Source organism: Balaenoptera acutorostrata, chromosome 2 (assembly GCF_949987535.1).
Source record: "Balaenoptera acutorostrata chromosome 2, mBalAcu1.1, whole genome shotgun sequence".
In the NCBI taxonomy this organism is placed as follows: Eukaryota; Metazoa; Chordata; class Mammalia; order Artiodactyla; family Balaenopteridae; genus Balaenoptera; species Balaenoptera acutorostrata.
The window spans coordinates 35,684,263-35,706,850 of NC_080065.1; the positions used below are offsets into that span (position 1 = coordinate 35,684,263).

The following is a 22,588-nucleotide window of genomic DNA, read 5'->3' on the forward strand; positions in this document are numbered from 1 at the left end:
TTTGCTGTACAGTAGAAACTAATACAACATTGTAAAGCAACTGTACTCCAATAAAAATTAATAATAAAAAAAGACTAGTGAGCAAAAATAAATAATACAGACCTGAAAAAAAAAAAAAGAAATTTCACAGCAACTCTGTGTGCCAAAGGATAAAGAAAAAGATTTTTTTCCCCTCTGTTTTGTTTTGTCCATGCCTAATATAGAGAGAAAAAGTAAAGCAGTGTACCTCTGTTTGGGGTGAACAGGTGGCCCAGAGGATAAAAATGAGAAAACCCTAAATTAGAGGATGAAGCTTAGAGGCAAATGGAAAGGAACTCCTGGGGCTAAGAAAGACCCTAACCTCAGAAGTGTTCTACTTCTGAGGTTCAGAGAGTTCATCACTGAAGTTGTTCATCACTGTGTCTCCTAAATCATGAAACTGTCATTTTTATTTATTTCTTTTTCTTTTTCTTTTCTTTTCTTTTCTTTTGGCTGTGCTGCATGACTTGTGGGATCTTAGTTCCCCGACCAGGGATTGAACCCGGGCCATTGGCAGTGAAAGCACAGAGTCCTGACCATTGGACCTCCAGGGAATTCCCTGAAATTGTAATTTTTAAAGCCCAAGTGTAAGAATTATCTTTTCCCTTGTATGATAACCAATAAATGCATGGGCATATATTACATAATAAACATAATTGTATGATTACAAATCAGCTTGGGTCTATTGCCTGCCAATTTCATTTTTATCATAATGATAACTACAAATGATTAGGTAATTTTTCCACATCAATATCCTAACCCTTCTGAACTCCTATCACACAAGATATCATTTCCTCCCAGGAGAGCTCCAAGTTATACTGTCCACACACTCTTTTCACACGGTTCCTCTCTTATGTCACACAGGCAATTGTTCTGAGAGTTGAAAGTGACTTTAGTAGTGAAAAAATAAAAATTGAAAGTCCACAGATAGGGAAAAGTTTAGACAACATGTAGTAAATTGAGATATGGGAATATTATCCAGCTATAGGGACTTTCCTGGTGGTCCAGTGGTTAAGACTTCGCCTTCCAACGCAGGGGGTGCGGGTTCGATCCTTGGCCTGAGAGCTAAGATCCCACATGCCTTGAGGCCCAAAAACCAAAACATGAAACAGAAGCAATATTGTAACAAATTCAATAAAGACTTTAAAAATGGTCCACATCAAAAAAAAATCTTAAAAAAAAAAAAGGGTGCTATAGATCCATATGAACTGAAGGGAAAAGATGGTCATATGACAGTCATGTGAAAAGGAGCAAGATGGAGACAGCATCATCCCATTCAAGGCAGAATAACACAGAGCTTTAGAGCCTGGACCTTGGAGCAAGACGGCCTGGGTTTCAACATTAGCTGTGGGAGCTTGGCCAAGTTACTTCTCTGTGTCTCAATTTCCTCATCTGAAAATGGGAATAATGATGACAATAGTACCGACAAAGAATCGTGTGAATATACAACAATGCTACACACTCAACGGAAGTTTTAAAGTTTAAATACTCCCCAAAAAGATGCCTTTCAAAAATGGTCACTTTCCTGTCTAATGGATTATAGTTCCCAGATATTAGGTTTTGAAATATTTAGAAGATTTTCTATTTTGCATATTTTTATTTGGCCCTGCACAACTGATAATATTTTCCATCATTACATAGCATATGCAAGAAAAATTGATCCCCACATAATTTTGACACATGATAAAATCTTTAGTTTGTATTTACAAATGGAGTCCAATATTCTATTTGCCTTAAGTCCTTATTCCGAGATTTTTAGTTGTAAAAAGGATAAATATTTGTAGTTTTAGCTCAGCTCAATAAACTGAGTTCATGTCTCCAGGTTAGTAACCCAAATGGTAAGAACTATGATTTAAAAAGTAAAACTCCCCAAATAAAAAAATGAAATATCACTTTTATAAAGTGTCATTTATATTGGACATTTCTTACCCTAGAAGTATACTTATAGGCATTTTTCTTTATGTGTCAACTGTGACATTTCACCATCTTTTAATATATTACATGGGGGAAATAAACATCTTCATGGCTAATTTTAGCAAACTTCATTTGCCAAACATTTGTTGGGCATCTAGTATATGCCAAGATCATACTGTGCTTTTAGTAAAGTTTGTACTTATATATATTTGACAGTTTGATCCATTGGCAACATTTCCTTTACTAAGCTCTGGGTGTACTTTCCTGTATTTTTTCAGAGAGCCTGTTTTCCCTCTTCTGAGGCTTTGGGAATTTGGTCTAGCAACTTAGAAGAAGTCAAAGCAAACCTTTTTGGTAGCTCCTGTGTAATAGGGGAAAAAGTATTCTTTTTTTTTTTTTAATTAATTAATTAATTTATTTATTTTTGGTTGTGTTGGGTCTCCGTCTCTGTGCGAGGGCTTTCTCTAGTTGCGGCAAGCGAGGGCCGCTCCTCATCGCGGTGCGCGGGCCCCTCACTATCGTGGCCTCTCTTGTTGCGGAGCACAGGCTCCAGATGCGCAGGCTCAGGAGTTGTGGCTCACGGGCCCAGCCGCTCCACGGCATGTGGGATCCCCCCAGACCAGGGCTCGAACCCGTGTCCCCTGCATTAGCAGGCAGGTTCTCAACCACCGTGCCACCACAGAAGCCCGGGAAGAGTATTCTTATTTAAGGGGGTCCCTACGCTGTAGCCACTCTCTGGGTGGGTCAGGAGTGGAAACATTCTGCAATAATCCATTTTCTAAAACTCAAAGCCTCCTATTCAAGTTCACTGATAATACTTGGTTCTTTCTTCCATATCCCCCAAGAAATCCCAGCTGTTTCTGAGCATTGTTTAGAAAGTACACTATTGATTTTTTAAATAAGAATTTTGAACCCCTCAAAACCATTTTGAAGGGAATCAAAAGCTTTCTAATTTTAAACCAAGGTTGTGAAAGCATTTGCATTTGAGGTTTGAAGCATTTTAAGTAAGACAAATAAAATATCAAACATTCCACGAGTGCCTATTCTGTGGTAGGCTCCGTACTAAAGGCTCCTGCAGTATTGGCTCATTTGGTATGCACTGGCACCCACAGGGTGGAGGTTATCATTGCCCCCATTTTACAGAGAGGGAAACTGGGCCCCTGAAAGTGAAGCAGTTTGCCCAAGGGGAAGCAGGAAGCAAAGAGTAGAACTTGGATTTGTACACAGACTGTCTGGCTCTGGAGGCTGTTCACAACCACTGTGCCAATCCATGAGACAGATGATCTCCAGGAGTGTGTATGGGCAACACCGACTACTTGGTAGGAGGATGAAAACAGAAGCGATCTGATAAACAAACTGCACCCTCATCAGTCATCATTTTATCCTTTTTCTCTACGTTCCTGATCCTACAGGGATAAAATACTAGAGTATAAATATGATATTAGAGCCTTGAAAACCACTTGAAATGGATTAAAATTATCTGATTTTAAACCTCAACAATTGAAAACATGTCAGCGTTGAGAAAGCGTAAAGCATTTTGAAGTAATTTATCTTAAAGCATTCTTAATTCTACACAGGCAGAAAGGAGTTCCTAAAATTGTCAGTATTTAAGTTGGAACCTCAAAAAGGAAGTGTGTGGAAGCTTTGCTTTGATACTTTGAACGCTGAGAACATGTGTAGTTATAGATTCTTGGCTGACTTTGAAAGCTGACTGGGCTACATTCTCCAACATTCTCAGAACTGGTATTGACATTTTTTGGCTCTTCCGGACCGTTGATTTTTGTCGTTGGGTCACGTGCACAACTCAACACACAGGGCTCATGTCGGTAGAAAACTCAAACTCTAGAGTTTCCTGTCATCCTTAGTTTAGATAATGTTAAAAGTTGCTACGACTAAATAACAAACAAATTAACTATAGTAGCTAAGGGGTCACATAAGCCACAAGTAACCAGTGTGTTCTCAAAAACGGCCGAATGAACACATGTCATAGAGGTCAAACAAGTAGGTTGGCGGAACGGTCATGGATTCCTCATTACTACTTTTAGAAGAATGTGGCCTTTCTGACTCTAAGTCTGAACGATGCTATTATGAAAGTGAACTTTGAAATGTGTGAACAAAATCAGGTTGCTGAGGGGATTGTTATCAGTTATTTTTCCCAGACAGAAGTCAACATCTCATGGTGAGGGGGGGGGAGGGGGAGAAGGGGAGAGGGGTTACTAGGATATTTTAGCACTTGCACAAGCAGCCATTCTTCATCTGTCAAAGAACTATAAGTGAAGAAAAGAGACTGACATGCTGAGAAAGAAGTTTGAATGTGGAATTTATCTATTTGACCGATATTAATTAAGCTTCTGGCACAAACTGGCCACTGGATTAGGGGCTTTTTAAGCAGACAGAGACAAGTTGGGCCAGGATCTGCATTCGGGGACTGCTCTTCTGGTTGGGGGAGATAGATCAGAGTCAAAAAAAAAAAGTTTTCCTGGTCATATGATGCCTCAGTGAGGGCACAGAACAAATACCCAGTTCTTTGTGAAGAGACCAGGGTTTAGGAGTCAGAAAAGCCTCCTTAGAAGAGGTGAACCTTAAGTTCACTGTTGCAATGTGTCTCCCAGATGGACAGGGTATTCTAAGTATTTTAAATATTCCTGTTAGAGTGAACAAAGATATGGTTGGAGACACAGTCTAGAATAACACTGTCCAATGTAGTAGCCGCTAGTCACATGTGGCTTTGCTTAAACTTATGTTGATTACAGCAAAATACAATTTAACATTTAGTTCTTTGGTTTCCCTAGCCACATTTTAAGCGCTCAACAGGCACACGTGGCTACTGGCTATTGCACTGGACAGCGCAGGCACACAACATCTCCATCACCGCAGAAATTTCTACTGTTCAGGGCTGGGAAACTGCAAGCAGACAAGCACTGCTAGAGGGTCAGTTTTAAAGGGTGTGTGGCAAGAGCTAAGCCTGTGGGTAGAGGTTGCAGCCAAAGGATGGAGGTCTCACATGTCATACCACAGAGTTCAGACTTTACCCACTGGGCTAGGCATTAGCAAACTTTTCTGTAAAGGGCCAGATTGTAAATATTTTTGGCTCTTGGAACCACATGATATTTGCTGAAACTATACAACTCTACTGTTGTAGCATGAGATCAACCACAGACAATATATAAATGAACAAGTGTGACTGTGTTCCAATAACATTTTATTTGTAAAAACTGACAATGGGCTGTATTCGGCCCACAGACCACAGTTTGCTGACCCCTGCACTAGGCTATTAGGAACCCCCTGAAGGGTTTGAAGCCAGAAAGTTGCATAATTAGATGTGTGCTTTAGAAAGACCATTCTAGTAGCAGAATAAGGATGGATTTAAGGAGGGTGAGATGCAAGATTGTTAATAGTCCAGTCAAAGAGGATAAGGGCCTGAATTCTGAATGCAGCCTATTGAATACGGCTGGAGAGAAGGGAATGTGTATGCGCTTTTAAGTTAGGCGGTGGGGCACTGGTGGCAATGGAGAGATATTAAACGACATAGAACTACAAGGCTCAGGTGGCTGGGTAGGCGGTGGTTGTACCATCTTGGCTGCACCAAGTTACACAATACAGGAAGAACGGATTTGGAAAGGGATGATGACTTCAGTTTGGGTCAGGTGGCATTTGAGATGCCACACATGTGAGTCATTAGCAGAGGGTAGTAGCTGAAGCCTTGAGAGTGACAGAAAATACCCAGAGAGGGCGGGCAGAGGGAGAGGGAGGCAAATGATGGTGCTTTGAGTGTTACCAAAATGGAAGACATTTGGTAACAAGAAGGAATTGTTACAGGCACAGGGAGGAAAACCAGGGAAGGATGGCATTGCGGAAATCAAGGGAAGGGCTTCCCTGGTGGCGCAGTGGTTGGGAGTCTGCCTGCCAATGCAGGGGACACGGGTTCGAGCCCTGGTCTGGGAAGATCCCGCATGCCGCGGAGAAGCTGGGCCCGTGAGCCACAATTGCTGAGCCTGCGCGTCTGGAGCCTGTGCTCCGCAACAAGAGAGGCCGCGATAGTGAGAGGCCCGCACACTGCGGTGAAGAGTGGCCCCCACTTGCCACAACTAGAGAAAGCCCTCGCACAGAAACGAAGACCCAATGCAGCCATAAATAAATAAATAAATAAATAAATAAATAAATAAATAAAATTAAAAAAAAAAAGAAACCAAGGGAAGATTTTCAAGTGCTATTGAGAAGATTAAGAGGATTCCATTATGTTTGGCAATTAGGAGTCATTTTTAGAATGTTTTCCAGAATAGATTTCATAAAAGGAAATAAGATATATTAGTGGAATGATAGCTATGACTTTTCATATTCTTGGTTTTTGTGTGTGTGTGTGTGTTTTAAGCATTAGGATTGCTTAAAAGCAAGGAGAAGGTTAGGGTCCTTTGAATCTGCCCTTGTACATTAATATGGTCCAGCAATCACTCTCTTTGTGGCTGGAAGGGCAGGTGAGATCTTGCCTGGTCTTTCATGAGGTGATCTCTGTGCAAACCTCTTGGGAGAGCTTCATGCTTTGAGTGTCAGAAAGCAGCTAGATAACCTCTTAAAATGATCTGTTTTCTGATTTTAGGGTATGTGAGAACAAAAATGGACTTCTTAAGACAAGGAACCCTTGAGTTTTATGTAAGAACCACGCTTGATATATATAAATGTTTTATCTTGAATCCACCTTAATGAAAAAAAAAAACTAAATAATAACAGTTTTAAGATAGAATCATGTGATTTGGGAGTGCTCCATTTCACAATTTAATGGTCAAAGGATTAGTCATCCCTTCAATGGAGGAGTTTCAAATGATGATTTATAGCCACCTCGAAGAGGTTTATATTAGGAAAATATTTTACATGCCTAGTGGATGAATATAACTCACTCAAACTTTGCATGATTTGCTGTTTAAAATTTTGTCTTAAAATATGGAAAAACTGACAAAAACATGCTTGTGGTTTTCAAGAGTATTTCGTGAGAGAATAAGAATTGGTATTTGTTCCTGAAGGAATTGCTTTAGTAGAGCATGAAGATCTAAGGAACACGCATTTCTGAACACTTTAAATGACTTTTACCTCACTAAACCACAGCAAGGGAAAAGTGAAGTTGAATGACAATAACACAACAACAATAACAATAACAACAAAAATAAAAGAAGGACCTTCTTCATCACCAGTGACCAGTTGGCTCACTAGGTTAGACTGGAATACAGTTTTTTGTTCTCTCTTTTTTTTTTTTGGCCTCACCACACAGCTTGTGGGATCTTAGTTCCTTGACCAGGGATGGAACCCGTGCCCCCTGCAGTGGAAGCACTGAGCCCTAGCCACTGGACTGTGAGGGAATTCCCTGGAATACAGTTTTAACTAGCACTAGAGTTTTACTGAGGGATAACTTTATTCTCTGTACGGGCTGCTCTCTACTCTTTGGCCAGACTCTGCCCTGACCTGAAAAATCATCCTAAGACTATGTGGGGCTACTTGAGTAGGCGGGAACATCTCTGAAGTGCGAAGTGTGAAAAGTAAACTGAACTTTATACAGAGCTATACTGAAAAGGAAAGCTGGATACTGTATACTAGTTTTTTAAATTTTTTCTTTTGATACTGAAAGAGTGATGATTAGAATCACAACTGTAATTTTTGAAGAACTTAAAAATTATAAACTTTACTTGGAAAAATACATGGTTGAAAACATCAATGAATATTGTGAAAAAAGAGGAGTAATGATGGAAGGGATGAGGGAGATTAGCCCTATTAGATATCGGAATATATTATACAATAATAATTGAAACAGTATGACACTACAAAAATAAGACACAGATGGCTCAGAAGAGAGCCATAATATATGATAATCTAAAAATAACAAAAATAGGGAAACAGAATATGCAAATAGATATTATTTTAACTTCACATTGAATTACTTCTGTAAGTCAAAATAAATTGCAAATAGACTGTAAAATTAAAAGGAAAATCAGCAGAGTATGGATTACAGTATTTACACAAAAACGTGTTGACTTCTAACGAATTTACAGCAGAGAAGACCAACTCATAAAGGAGAAAAACCTGTCATGCAACAATGGACAACAGCAATAAAATAAATGGAAAGCAAAATGTATAAATAATTTGCACCAATGGGATCAAAATTTAATGTATTCTAAATTAAGAATTTAAATATGAGAATATCATTAAATGTCAATAGATAGCCCCTCACCCCTCGTACACCCATAAATCCTGTGTGAGAGGAAATATTAACCTAATGTAACTGAAAGTGTTCAATAGTAATTGAAGAAAATTTATTTAAAATGGTTCTTTAATATTGTCTTATTTATTAAGTAATTAACCTGAAAAAATTAAAAATCCTATTCTGTCAGTGTATATACCCATACAGTACTAACAAATTTATTTATTTATTTTTTGATTACCTTTAGGACTTTAAGAAAATCATCCAAATTCAGAAAACAACTATCAGTTATATGCATGAAAATGTTTATTGCAATTTTTCTAATTGGAAAAATCCTGGCTGTAACCAAAATATCTAAGTAAATTATGATATCTTAACATCATGGAATGTGTTGCAATCATTAAAAGAACTATGAGCAACATGTAACAACATGGAAGAATGTTCACGAATTACCCTTAAGTGAAAAAATGCTATGACAATTATGTAAAAAAAAATATATATTTACTTGTAGATAATGAATGGTCATATGATATGAGGAAAATAGTTATGACTGGATTATTTCTCTTTTCAAATTTCCTTTATTTTGCATAACAGACACAAAAAGAAAAAAAAAATCCATTGTGCACAGGAGAAGAGGCAAGGAAACAGAAGTCAACCAACATAAATTCATTCTGATTTTTTTAGAAAACGTCAAAGCATATGTCTTAAGAAAAAGGCTCATAGCAACAATTTAGTACAGTTAACTAGTAATCTGATACTAACCTACTAACAGCCACCTAGAGAAGGATAGACTCATTCTAACTTTATGAAACAAAACAGTAAGTTCCCATCATGCCCTACCTCTAGGCTATTCTAGTGCCATTTCTTTGTAGCCTAGAGAGTCAGCCAGGTGAAATGGTTTAGGCAGAGGCTCCGGAGCCAGTCTGGGTTTGGATTTTAGTTCTACCACTTACTTGCTGGTTGCGAATGGTTTAGCTTCCTTTGGTTTCCAGATCCACAAGATGGAGTAAAAGTAGTATATCTCCCAGAGTTGTAAGAATTTAATGACCTGATATTTTTAAAACACAACACAGTGTCTGGCATATAGGAAGCACTTAGTAAGATGTTAGCTATTGTTACTATATTTCCTATTTCCTTAGTACAAAATTTGAAAAGTGATTCAAACCTTGATATAGCTCGGGACAGTGCTATACTAGAAGGAGGAAGATAGAAACAATCCATTTTTCTAGTCCTAAAGAAACGTACACTTTTATTGCCAAGATTATTCAGCCTATTAATCTATTATTTGAGATTCCCTGAAAGTTTTTCATAGGAATAAGTAAGATGCTTCTATAAAATCAGGAAACCACTTAAAAATTTACAGTGCAAAAAAGTGAACTCATAGAAACTCCTTGAAGTAGATTTATTAAAGATAATTCTCAAATATGAGTAAAGAATATTTCTTTTTGCTCTTAAAGAATCAAATCCATGAAATAAAAATGTCCATAAAAACTGCGAATACCCATCTAGGGAGTCTGAACCTTCCCTTCTCTGCAGAGACTATACCAATTACTCATTATGAACCCTTGGGAAATGTCAATGACAAAATCTAAGATAAAACTGCATGAGCTGAGAGGTTGGCTTACATTTTCTGAAATAAGAATTCTATGTGTTATAATCTCTGTGTTTCCCATGATTTAGCAGAAATGGATTGGCACAGATATCCTCATTTCTGTCTCAAGTGAGAATTTTGTTTTAAACTATGTAGTTACTAATTAAATCAGGAAGATAGTTGCTTTAATCAGATTAGGCTCATGTAAAATTGTGAGTCTGACAGCAAACATGTATTGGCAGCTTAAGGTATGCAAGATAGCATGGTAGGATGCAAAATAACTGGGGAGAAAATGCATTTGAATATTAGAGGTGCTTGATGAGAATTTCAAGGAATTGACAAGAGAAGTGCTGAAGGCATGGCAAGTCAAGGGGGATTAAGAGTGGGGTAAGAGTGAAAGGTGGAAGGTTTCTCAAAGGAAGAAAATGGGAGTCATGAATTAAAGGAAGGGTCAGAGCTGGTTGGGCAGAGCAGAAAGTGGAGAAGTAGCACAAGTATAGCTACAAGAGGCACATATGGAAGATCTTAAACTCTCTGTAATGATATGTCTAGAAAAATAATTACTAAAATGTTAACTGCGTTTTTTTTTCAGAGAGTGAAATTTTTACTTTCTCTACATTTTCCTATATTTTTGGAAAGTATTCATTATCATCATCATGCATCTCACTTTTATAAGAGGGGGAAACAATAAAGCTACATACTTTTAGAGGAAAAAACATTTTTTGCTGATATCTCAGTGGATAAATGGAAGCTGTATAAATAAATGCACTGATTAAGAATATAAAAAATGGAGTATTGTACTAAAATACCCAGCTCCGTTTGCCCAGTTTTTTGACCTTAAACTTTTTATTATGAAAGTTTTTTGACCTTAAACTTATTATGAAAAATTGCAAGCATATCTAAAGTTGAAATTGGAATTGAAAGTGAATGCCAAAATACATCCCCCCCTCCCCAGATTCTACAATTGTTTGCATTTTGCTATTCTTGCTGTTGCTTTATATCTATTCATTTATCCATCTTTGTTTTTTGATGCATTTCAAAGTGAGTTGCAGACATCTATACCCTGTTTGATACTAAATTTTATCCACCCACCAATTCCCTCTGCACACATACACTAGTCCAGAACCTTCCAGCCGGCTGTTATGCAATGAAATCTGATCTCATTTCCCATATCTAGACACAGCTTCCAATCCAAACATGGCCCAAATCAGCTGCCAACCCAGAAGGCAGTTTGCCAAACTTTACCCTAACTGTTTCTATATATCCAGACCTATGTAATTTATTCAACTCATAGGATATCAAAGCCAGAAAGGGAAACTATCTGCTCTGGGGTCAGCAACTCCAACCTTTCCAGGAACTAAACAGGTAGTATAAAAAGTGGGTGTCTCCTGTAAAATAATCCAGTGGATCTGATAACGAAGACTGACCCGCCTCCGTGTGGGGAGGCGACAAGGAGCAGCAGAATGACCCAGGGAGTTGAGAAAACAGAATTAACACTGGGCAAGGCTTCCAGCCTCAGCCTATGGTTCCAAGGGCCCGGCATTTTAACCACAGTTCCCTTTTTGTCTCCTCTGCGGGTCTAGGACACCACTTAAAGGCACGTATTTGTTAGAATAACTGAAAGAGTACACTGTTAAGTAGAATCTTTCTTTAATTAGAAGTATTTATGGATGCAGTACTTATAGCCTCTCAGTTAAACACAGACCTTAATGGTGCAAACAGTAGCACAGATATTATAAATGCAATGATGTGATATATGTCTAGTTTTTGCACGTTGCTTGCCCAAGAAGGCAATATTCCCCCACCTCTGGTGGATTGACTACCTGTCTGTAATGAACCCAAAGAAGAGGGAAACCAGTTTTCTCACTGATCAAAGGGTAGATGTAGCATCATTTCTCTGAAATGTGCCTGCATATATTTTATTTTTTTGTCTTGGTCTGTGTGGGTTGCAAATTCAGTAGAAGGCGTTACCGTGTGGAAGTGGGGAAGAACGGTGAGAAAAATGGGATGTAGAAGGGTCAAGATGTATAGAAACTATGTCTGGTTTTTCATGCCCATTAGCCACCCAGACGTGGTTATTTGGCCTACTTTCTGGAACTTCCTCCCTCTCTCCTGGCCCTGCTTATCAAATTCAATCAGTGTTTGCTCAGGTTGGCTAACTTTTACATCTATTGAGAACTGAAACCATCTATTGATACTTTTCACATGTGCAGTAGCTACAGGTGGACGTTGCTTAGAAATCAGAAGTTACAACAATTCCACCCTCACAGTCTTTTCTTTGTATGCTTGATAATTAACAAGAGATAGTTTGGAAACTCCCCCCTCCCCCAACCCCCCTTCTCCCCCGCCCCCCCCTCCCCCCCACCAGGAAACTAATTTAAACAGTGTGTATCTCAGCTCTACTGTGTTGGTATAGCTAGTTCTGCTATTAAAAAAAAATTCCACCCAGGCCTGAAATGCTGTCTCATGCAGTTGTGGGTACATGTGATAAAATTAGTTTCTTTTGGGTGAATGTTGTCTTGTGATAAAGTAAACTGAACTCCTTTTCTTCCAAAGTTATAATGAATAAAATTGCCAGTAGTTCTTTTGGACTATGCCCATACATGGACAAATCAAAATGTATTAATGTAAGTTAAACCTCCTAAATGTCTATCTATTAAAGGGTTTTTACAAGATTTCACATGAATTCTTTCAACTTAATGTCTGTCATAGATCAAATTCAGCAGATGTTTATTTCAACTCCACTTCTTTTGATTTCTACCAGAATTTACATAAGGATTGAATTTATTGTTGGCTTATCAGTTTTTGTAGCTCAAATATGACTACAGACCAGTGATTCTGAGCTGTGGTTTTACAATCCCACTGGCTGGTTTTAAAAGACATATAGTAAAATTCCGAACATTTTAATTAAAAAAGTTATTTTTTATTGAATTAATATTTAAAAGAGCATATAGCACTTTGAGGAAAAAGTGAGTCATATAAAGCAAAAGGTCCCAATATGAAAAAAAAGAGAAAAATTCTTTAAATGCTTTTAAAATTCCCATTCTCAAAACACTTATTTTGACTGGGAACACTTATTTTTGTTTTGCAAGTTCTTTGCATATTTTACTTATAAAATAAATAAATATTTTAGAAAAATTTTGTATAGCTTTTGCTATGCAACAGGCATTATTCTGAAGACGTTCATTTGTAAACCTAAATAAGCCTCATAACAACCTTAGTAGGTAGTAGGTATAGTTATTCATTTTTTACACATAGGGAAACCAAGGCACAGAGAGGGTAAATTGATCAAAGTCACATAGCTGAAAATGGGCAGCACTGAGATTCAAATAAGGAAGTCCAACTCCAGACCAGACTCACTTTAAACTCTATTCACTAGAAGTTTACCAGTTTCCACTTAGAGTTCCCGAAACACTGGGTAAGGCTTGGCATAAGTGATCATCAAAATGGGTTAAGCAGTAAATAAATAACTAAAGCAAACTTTGGATGTTTGAATCATTTAGGGAACTTAAGGAAAAAAAAATACCTGAGCCCCACCCAGGCCAGCCTGAATCAGTATCTCTGGGGTGGGGCTTATGCAACAGTGTATTTTAAAGTTAAACAGCCGATTCCAATGTGCTGCCAGATTGAGAGCCACTGATCCAAACTTCTAGCTAAGTCGTACAGGGGATCTCAAACTTGAGCATGCATCAGAATCCCCCGGAGAGCACGTTAATACACAAGCGGCTGGGTCCGACTCCCGGAACTTACTCAGTCTTGGGTGGAGCCCAAGGATTTCCATTAAGTTCTCAGTTCAATGATGTTGATGCTGCTGGTTTAGTGACCACACTTTGAAAACTACTGTCTTAATAAGCTGGGATAGGGATAAAGGTGGGTAATAGAGACCTGGAGGAAACTGGACTAATTCTAGTATCTCATCAGCCCTGATGCTGACATATTTCCTCTACTTTGTTGATTTACCCAATAACACTGACTGAGGATGAGAGAAGAAAAGAAAAAGGAAAAATATGAAGCTAAAGGGAAGTGAGGGAAAAGATAGAAGAGGAATTAACTTCTTCAGTAAACTAAAATTTGTGACTCTCTCACTGACCTAATCACCTGTCAATGATAGAATACGAAATGAGAAAATTTAACGATAGCTACACTCAAAAAGAAATGCACGTTTCTATGTCAGAAACAGAAAAGAAACATAAAACAGTGAGTGAGACTGGAAGACTAGAGGGCTGGCAAGTCAGGCTGTTGGTTTAGGGTACAGAAGTATTTATTAATTCAGCTCCTATAGGTAACCTGAGAACCTGAGCTACAGTCACTCTTTGAAACCAAGGGCAAGGACAGATATGCTTTTTTCCCATCCTTAGCACCATGAAAGGAGACCAAATGATCAGTGCTAAGAATTGCCTGGGGATAGACCAGCAGTTCTCAACTGAGGATGAGAACATGGCAAGGGGAGGGGGGGAGCACATTTTGTAATATCTGGAAATGCTTTGTGTTGTCACAATGAGGGGGACAAGGGTGCTACTGGGTCTAGTGGGTTGGGACCAGAGATTCTGCAAAACATCCTACAATGCAGAAAAGTGCTGAAGTTGAGAAATGCTGGGCTAGAACCAGGATCTGGGCCAAGATGCCAGTTGACTTAGTAATGAATATACTAAATGTGCAAAATTATTGTGGGCCTGTATCAGCTGTCAATATAGACCTGGTTCTGGGTTGGAGGAACCTCAGAAAGAAGTAGTAGAGGTAAGCACAATATTAGAGATGGCAGATAGAAAGCGAAAACTAAGCAATCAACCAAAAAACCTTCTCTAATGGGTCTACCACACAATTCCAAACTACAGAAAGGAGACTATTAATAAGAAATAAAAACACAATGAAATCAACAATTGAAAGATGGGTTTACCTCAAATTAAATTAAAATAATAGAACAATCTGAAAGTGACCTTAAGAATTTAGGATACATCAAGAAAAAAAATGAAAAAAGCAAAAAGAAAAAAAATGAATAATACCTATAGGAGAGCATAAGAATATTTGAAACAAAAATGGGCAGACATTAGGCAAAAACAGGTGATTATCAAAAACAACCAATTTTAAAAACTGGAGATAAAAACTTAACCATTGAAACATAAATTCAATATATGGGATAAAATATGGATTGGACACAGATAGGGTGAGCAACTATCCTGGTCTGTCTGGGACTGAGAAGTTTCTAGGGCATGAGACGTTAGTGCTAAAACTGGGAAAGTGCTGGGCAAACTGAGACAATTGGTCATCCTAGACACAGATGAAGAAAAACTTAGTGAACTGGAAGAAAAAGTTGATAAACTTCTCTGCCTCTGCCGCAAGCCAAGGAGCCCGTGCGCCACAACTAGAGGGAAGCCTGCGGGCTGCAACAAAGAGCCCATGCGCCACAACGAAGACCCGATGCAGCCCCCCTCCCCCCAAAAAAGAAGCCAGGAATGTGGCCTTTTGACTGATCTATGATGTCTTTCAAGGAGAAAAAGTAGAAAGTTTTTTCCTTCTTGTAATATGCTATGTGCCTTTCTGTAACTTGTCGTAGAATGTCAGAGGCAATGTTAGGGAGAGAGATATTAAAGGAAATCTACTTCTTCTTTAAGTATACCCTTGATATGCTACAAAGATAGGCATGTATATACCATAACTGCCACTGGGAAATTCATTTGCCATGCCATTATATAGTAGGTAAACTTAAAATATATTGTTTAGCAAGAGGGTAACTGTGTTCAAAGTTTAAATATATGTTCTTTCACCTACCTATTCTTCTAGTAGTTCTGACAATGGAAAATTATCAGGCAATGTATATAAAAGAATGCTTATGACAGTCTTGTCTGTATTACCATAAAGAAAGAAAAATAAAATAAGAAACAATCTAAATGTCCAGCTATATGGAACTAAAATAAATTATGGAATACAATGCAGTCATTAAAAATGATTCATTATTAAAAATACTATCATAACTCAGATATTATTCAAGATATTTTAAATTAAAAACCAAGTAAGGAGGGCTTCCCTGGTGGCGCAGTGGTTGAGAATCTGCCTGCCAATGCAGGGGACACGGGTTCGAGCCCTGGTCTGGGAGGATCCCACATGCCGCGGAGCAACTGGGCCCGTGAGCCACAACTACTGAGCCTGCGCGTCTGGAGCCTGTGCTCCGCAACAAGAGAGGCCGCGATGGTGAGAGGCCCGCGCACCGCGATGAAGAGTGGACCCCGCTTGCCGCAACTAGAGAAAGCCCTCGCACAGAAACGAAGACCCAACACAGTCATAAATAAATAAATAAATAAATAAATAAATAAATAAATAAAAGAACGTGAATTTCAAAAAAAAAAAAACCAAGTAAGGAAATAAAGTATGATAGTACTTATAGAAAATTATATTTATAAGGTATAGTTTTAAATGACAAAATTCTAAAGGGATCAGTATTAATTTAACAATGATTGCCCCCTAAGTGATAGAACTATAGAAAATAAGTATTGTGGGGCTTCCCTGGCCGCGCAGTGGTTGAGAATCTGCCTGCCAATGCAGGGGACACGGGTTCGAGCCCTGGTCTGGGAGGATCCCACATGCCGTGGAGCAACTGGGCCCGTGGGCCACAACTACTGAGCCTGTGCATCTGGAGCCTGTGCTCCGCAAGAAGAGAGGCCAAAATAGTGGGGGGCCCGCGCACCGTGGTGAAGAGTGGCCCCCGCTTGCCGCAACTAGAGAAGGCCCTCGCACAGAAATGAAGACCCAGCACAGCCAAAAATAAATAAATAAAAATAAATTAAAAGAAAAATCACAGTTCGAGTACTTTAAAAAAAAAAGAAAAAAGAAAATAAGTATTGTGTCATTTCTTCATATCTATATTTCTAAGAAATTTTCTTTAATAATATGCGTTACTTTTGTAATAAGATGGTCATCTCTTAAGAAAACATTATATGTAACACCAAACACACACTATCCAATTAAACCTCTCTCTTTTTTTCTTCTATTATCATCTATTTTTCCCTAAGAAAATGCAAATAACCCTGTCAACCACAGTGCCCTCATTTATTTATTTATTTTTTTAAAAACTTTTTGGGTTTGTTTGTTTGTTTATTTATTTATTTATTTATTTATGGCTGTGTTGGGTCTTCGTTTCTGTGTGAGGGCTTTCTCTAGTTGTGGCAAGCGGGGGCCACTCTTCATTGCGATGCGCGGGCCTCTCACTATCGCGGCCTTTCTTGTTGCGGAGCACAGGCTCCAGACGCGCAGGCTCAGTAGCTGTGGCTCACGGGCCCAGCCGCTCCACGGCATGTGGGATCTTCCCAGACCAGGGCTCGAACCCGTGTCCCCTGCATTGGCAGGCAGATTCTCAACCACTGCACCACCAGGGAAGCCCGCCCTCATTTATTTTTGAAGAGGATATCGTAATTAAGGTCAAGATCTTTTCTAAGAATCCTGGATCTGAAGACCGAGTTTGGAAACACTAGAGGGACTTGTAAATCCCATCTTGATGGGTGACTGCCCTCCTCTACAGATGGGGCTGCAAGGAGAGTCCACATGCTACCGTTTCCTCTCTGTGGTATTCCTCTCCCCATGACTCTGCAAGTCTGACCCCATCTCTTCTCCTCTCCCTATCTTTCCCCCATGGTGAGATTACAGTCTCTCACATCTGCCCTTTCCCCATTCTGGCTCAAGAGATTTTAGACTACAAACTCATGCCATGAATCTTTCTGCCCTCTCTATTCCAGAGCCTGCAGCGCACTCCCTGCCCCACTGAGTACCTGCAGGGATCATTGCCTCAGTCCCCATCTTCCCACTGGGAGGTGGCAAAGGAAGTAATCCTCTCCATAACAAGAGAAGGGATAACCAATCTCTATCTTCTAGGGGCTGAGGAGTCTGGGAGGGGTGTGTGGGATAGAAAGTTGACTCTCTTCTAGACTCTGTGAACCTGAGAACACCACATGTATAAGAACACAGCCAATTATACAGCGAAATAATAGGAAACTGTAGCAGAATATTAATGCTGTAGTTCAGCTACTTTATGGGTTAAGCTAGTTTTTATGGTACACTGGGAACCAACTCATGATTTTAAGTGCACTCCACATAATGACTTTCAATTAACTTTGGAACACAACCTGTCCCTAAGATTTGGGCTACTTGGACTTTGCTTCTCTTAATTAAAATAATAAAATGCATTTTTCTAAACAAAAGAGCTCTTCTTGTAAAATTCAGGTGTTGTCAAAATGGCACTCATCCTCAGCAATACTGCCCAACGTATATCACTGGAGTTCTCTTCAGGGTTCCAAAGTGCTCATAAAAGGAAACGACTGCACTTCTGGTTATAGCACCCAACCATCTTAAGAGGCAAGACAAAGAACGCAGCTTTTCTTTCTTTAAGGCATAGCTCTTCCTCTATTCTGAAGGCTAGAATCAGAAAAGGGAACTCTTGCAGCCACAGTCCCTCAGCTGGTATAATAAAGCCTTAGCAGCTTTATAAGCAAATGGAACTATGATGAGATAAGCAAAAATTCCAAAGGCTTGGAGGACCTGGCTGTGAAGCACTCCCACACCTCTCCGCTCTATGTAGAAAAGATTAGATGTTTGCTAGGAGACCAAGGAGAGTCATAAAATCTATTACTTACCATTTTTATTGAAGAGTTGACGTGCCTGGCACACAGTGACCCCGAAGATGCTGTAACTCGGACAGTGAATGTGCAAGTTAGCTATGCAGGGTGTACTTCCTTTTTTGAACCATGTGGTCTGTCCAGTTTTCACACATTGATATATAAGGTTTATTTGCATGTTATCTCAGCCTTCGGAGCATTTGTATAACTGGCCAGGTTTATCCAGTTATTATGCTTTAATAATATGAAAACAGCTACAGGTGAAGCTTTGAAGTCTTAAATATTGACACAGAATTTTTTAAAAAGTGCCTGAACTGTAAACTCTGTGTATGTTATTAACCCATTTTATATAAAATGTGTGTTTGTGGACCTATCTATGTATCTATCTATTTATCTGCCGAGGACCCACATTAACATGTTAGCAGTGGTTCACTTCGGTGGAGGTATTATTACAAATAATCCTTATTTTGTACTTTGCTGATATTTTGACTTTTTAATTTTGAGAATATGACACGTTTAAAACAGAACTATAATCTTATAAAGAAGAAAAAGATCATGATAATTTTAATCATCAATTCCAAATGCATTCAAATCTATCTCACCAATATTTGAATGGTGGACATATTTTAAGCTTATCATAGGATGTTACTCATTTCATTAAAAATATAAAGTACATGTCAGTCTAGGTTCATGCATTAATTTTGGGGTAATATTTGTTAGCATCAGATGCCTCAATCTCTCACACTGGTGAACTAGATATTCTTGAGTTAAGGGCATAATATTTGATCCCAACTAGTCAGAGTTCCCACCAATCTTCTCTAGTGCTTGTTTGAACTCATTCTGGTACATGGATTTTTACCTCCTTTATTTTTAATATATAGTTTATATATATATACTGATAATAAAGTAATTTTAAGAGTAGAAAATCATCTTCATGTCCTATTGCAAAGGAAAGGCAACTGACTCCTTAATTTTGGGTTGCAAATTTCTAGATCTTGTATGTACTACCGCATTAACCTAGTAGAGAAACACCAAATTTTTTCATTTGATCCTGACCTAATATTAATTACTACTGTGACAATAAAAATTCTTTATTAAATGGATATTCCCTATTATTTATTTCTTAAAATGAAAATGTTTTTCAAAATCAAGATGTGGTTAGAAATATGGATAGAATCATTGCCAGGACAAGGCAGAAAGGCAGGGCAAGGGTCAGGTCCCAAGGGTAGAAAGGAATTTGAGATTGCCTTGAAACTGTAGGTATTTTACAGAGGGGTAGGGCTTGAGGATAGTCAGGAACTAGGAGGGTAGTCAGAAATTGCACTGTCTCTGGCACATAATAAATACTCAATGAATTAACGGAGGAGGAAGATCAAAGCAAGGCAGGTATGAGAACCACGCATTCTTTTAGACATAAGCCATTGCCAGAAGACCTTAAAATGGAGACATTCTCTAGCTTAACTGAAAAGCCTCTCATCCACTATCTGTTGGAACAGTACAATTTAGGGTCTAAAGCAGAGGGTTTTCATCTGGCAGCACGTTAAAATCACCTGGGAAGCTTTTAAAAATCCAAGTTTCCGGGCTTAACCCCAGACCATTAAATAAAAATCTCTACTTTGAGACCCAGGCATCAGTGTTTTTTAAAGTTCCCCAGGAGGTTTCAAAATGCAGGCAAGCCCAGGCTCTAAAAGGAGGAGCAAGCAACTCGTACGAGGAAGGTGATAGATTAGCAGGCAATAACTTGATAGTACTGTAGAAATAATACTGATGCTCTGACACTGTTTACTACCAAGTTTATCAACATATTTTCACCATGTGCTCCATAATAATTACTTATTCTTGGTCATTCTATGATTTTCTCTCTGGGCCGGTAATTGGGACAAAACTTACAAGATAAACGGAAATCGAGCAATTTCCATTAACAATGTAGCTAACTGTACAAGTCTCTGATTAAGAGAATGTTGAGTTTCAATTTATTCATTTGAGTTCCATTTCAGTTTGTGTTTATTTCTAATTGCAGATTAAGGTGATTTTTAGTTGTTATTGACAAATTCAGCAGTCTCTCAAAAATATATTTAAGAGAAGTATTTTGGCTAAGAAAATACAGGCTAGCTGTAGCTCTCATCCATAACTCATAACTCACCAATAAGTGTTTATTTTTAGTTTTTGGAGCATAATCATTTTACTTAAAAAAACATGTTTCAAGTATCACTTATGTGAGCACATTTCCTGTGAACTCAATGAAGTATGTAAATCCTTGAGCGGGAAGAGGAAACAGGAAATGCAAGAAAGCTGACACACAAACAATATAATGATACCATCTGAAGAAGATAAAGTTATTTTTTTGTGGTATGGGTGCTGCAGTTATTCCTGCTAGTGGAAGGGAGAAGTAGCTTAGAGAACACAAAAATGGTTATAATTCTTCAAATCTCTTTTCATAAATTTGCATTCTAGAGAACTGTTTTTGTTCAGGCAATGGTAAAATGAGGCTGTCTCCCTGGTACAAAGTGACAGCTAGATGGAGACTGTGAGGCCCAGAGACATGGTGGGGTTTGGGGGGGACTGGTGAATCCAGCTTCATTTTTTTTAAAGTCAATTTACAAGATGGAGGGCGAGAACACTAATGACAATGTAAGTAACATTACTTATCGAGCCTTATTTAAAAACGTTGTCACTGTTGTATCTATCAGGTTTTGAAAGGAGTATGGTTGAAGTTGTTAGCACAGAGGGTTAGAAAGACTTATAAACTCTTACACAGTTTCAGCTTTATAACCTGAATGGCTAACATTTTAGAAAAGAAACAGATGATCATCTGCTTTACATGCCCAACAATCACAGGCCTGGGCAAGACCCCTGAGATAGGAGAACAGGAGGATGTTGAGTCTCACCTCTTCCAGGAAGCCTTCTGTGCCGCTGGCTCACTCATCTCTCCCTTTTTCTGGACTCCTGCAGACTGCACCACGAAATGAAGCTCTTTGATATGTTTCCTTTTTATAGTTCTCCCATTGTATCGGTCGCATTAAGATTGGCTCCCTAACCAGATCTGAAACTCCTCCAGTACGAATTAATTTTCATACTTCCTTCTGTCACCCTAATATCCTAGAGTAGCTTTTATTTTTTTAAAGCTTTTTTTGGTGACTCACAGGTTCCTTTCAGAATCTGATGACAGCAGTATATGGTTTGCACACTAATTCTGCGTGTGTATAGCCTCCCTTGAAGCCCATCCTTTATGGGAAGCTGTAGGAGAACTCTTGGCTAAAATATTGTCAAACACTGGGAGATGGTCACTACATTGGTGCTTTTTGTTGATGAAGTGAAAGCACAGAAATGTTAAGTGACCCCTTATGTTTCCAGACTAGGAAACTGGTCAGCTAAAACTTCATTATTTTGTAAACTTTCCTTTTATCGACATACATTTGAACCTTGCCAGGAAAGAACAACTCAGGCTCACAAAATAGATTCATAGAAATTCAAGGAAATTCTAGTTTCCTTGTGTGGAGAGATATGGAATAGCCAAATGGAAAGGAGCAGGAAAAAAGCAGGATAAGAAAAGGCATGCTTTAGAAAGTTGTGCGGGAGGAAACGGCTAGTTCCTTGATTTGGCTTATTTCTCTTTCACTTTTTGTTTTGAAAACAAAATGGATTTTTTTCACTCTTGTACTTTCTATTTCTGATGAAAGGAGGCCTTAACCCTTTCAGAACATCAATGCACTAGGAAGAAAAAAAGTATTAATCAACTTCAGTGAAAAATCAATTCATCTTTCAGTAGAAGGAGAATTCCTACTATATTTCAATAGGATTGTTACCCCAAAACTGGGTTTGCCTCTTGGTGGGTGTTGAGCTAAAAGACACAACCAAGCCAAAGCCCAGGAGAAGGAAGGATTGATTACTTGCCGCCAGTAAGCAGAACACCAGGGATCTTTCCCAAAGCAGCATCTCCCCGAACAGCAAAACTGGGGGAGTTTTAAGGTAAGGATATATGCATATTCATGAAGGGGCTTGGGCGGTCAACGGAATCCAAGCTTTAGTTGACTGAAGTCACGAGGCTCAGCAAAGGTCAACATCATCATCTCTTAGATTCCAGCTGATCTGGTGGTTGAGGGCTTCAGGCTCATCTTTACCCTTGAAATAGAACTAGGAGTCTTTACAACTGATATATTATCTTAGCTATTGTTATTTTTCTTGCCTGATAACAGTCGTTTATTTGTTCCTTTAAGATCATTAATTACTGAGACCTGTTAAAGGACTTTGTGGCCAGGCTTAGAGCACTAAATG

General features: G+C 38.6%; 1 protein-coding gene across 3 annotated transcripts in view; it reads right to left on the reverse strand.

Moving 5' to 3' along the window:
• Window positions 1-21,408, reverse strand: part of FYB1 (FYN binding protein 1) — a 170,837-nt gene extending 149,429 nt beyond the window's left edge. For 2 of the 3 annotated variants that reach the window (XM_057539904.1, XM_057539903.1), the window contains exon 1: window positions 21,202-21,407. The gene's annotated coding sequence lies outside the window, so the exon portion shown is untranslated. Of the gene's footprint in view, window positions 1-21,201 lie in introns of all 3 variants that reach the window. The other variant, XM_057539905.1, reaches the window with a different exon arrangement.
• Window positions 21,409-22,588: the final 1,180 nt, after the last annotated feature.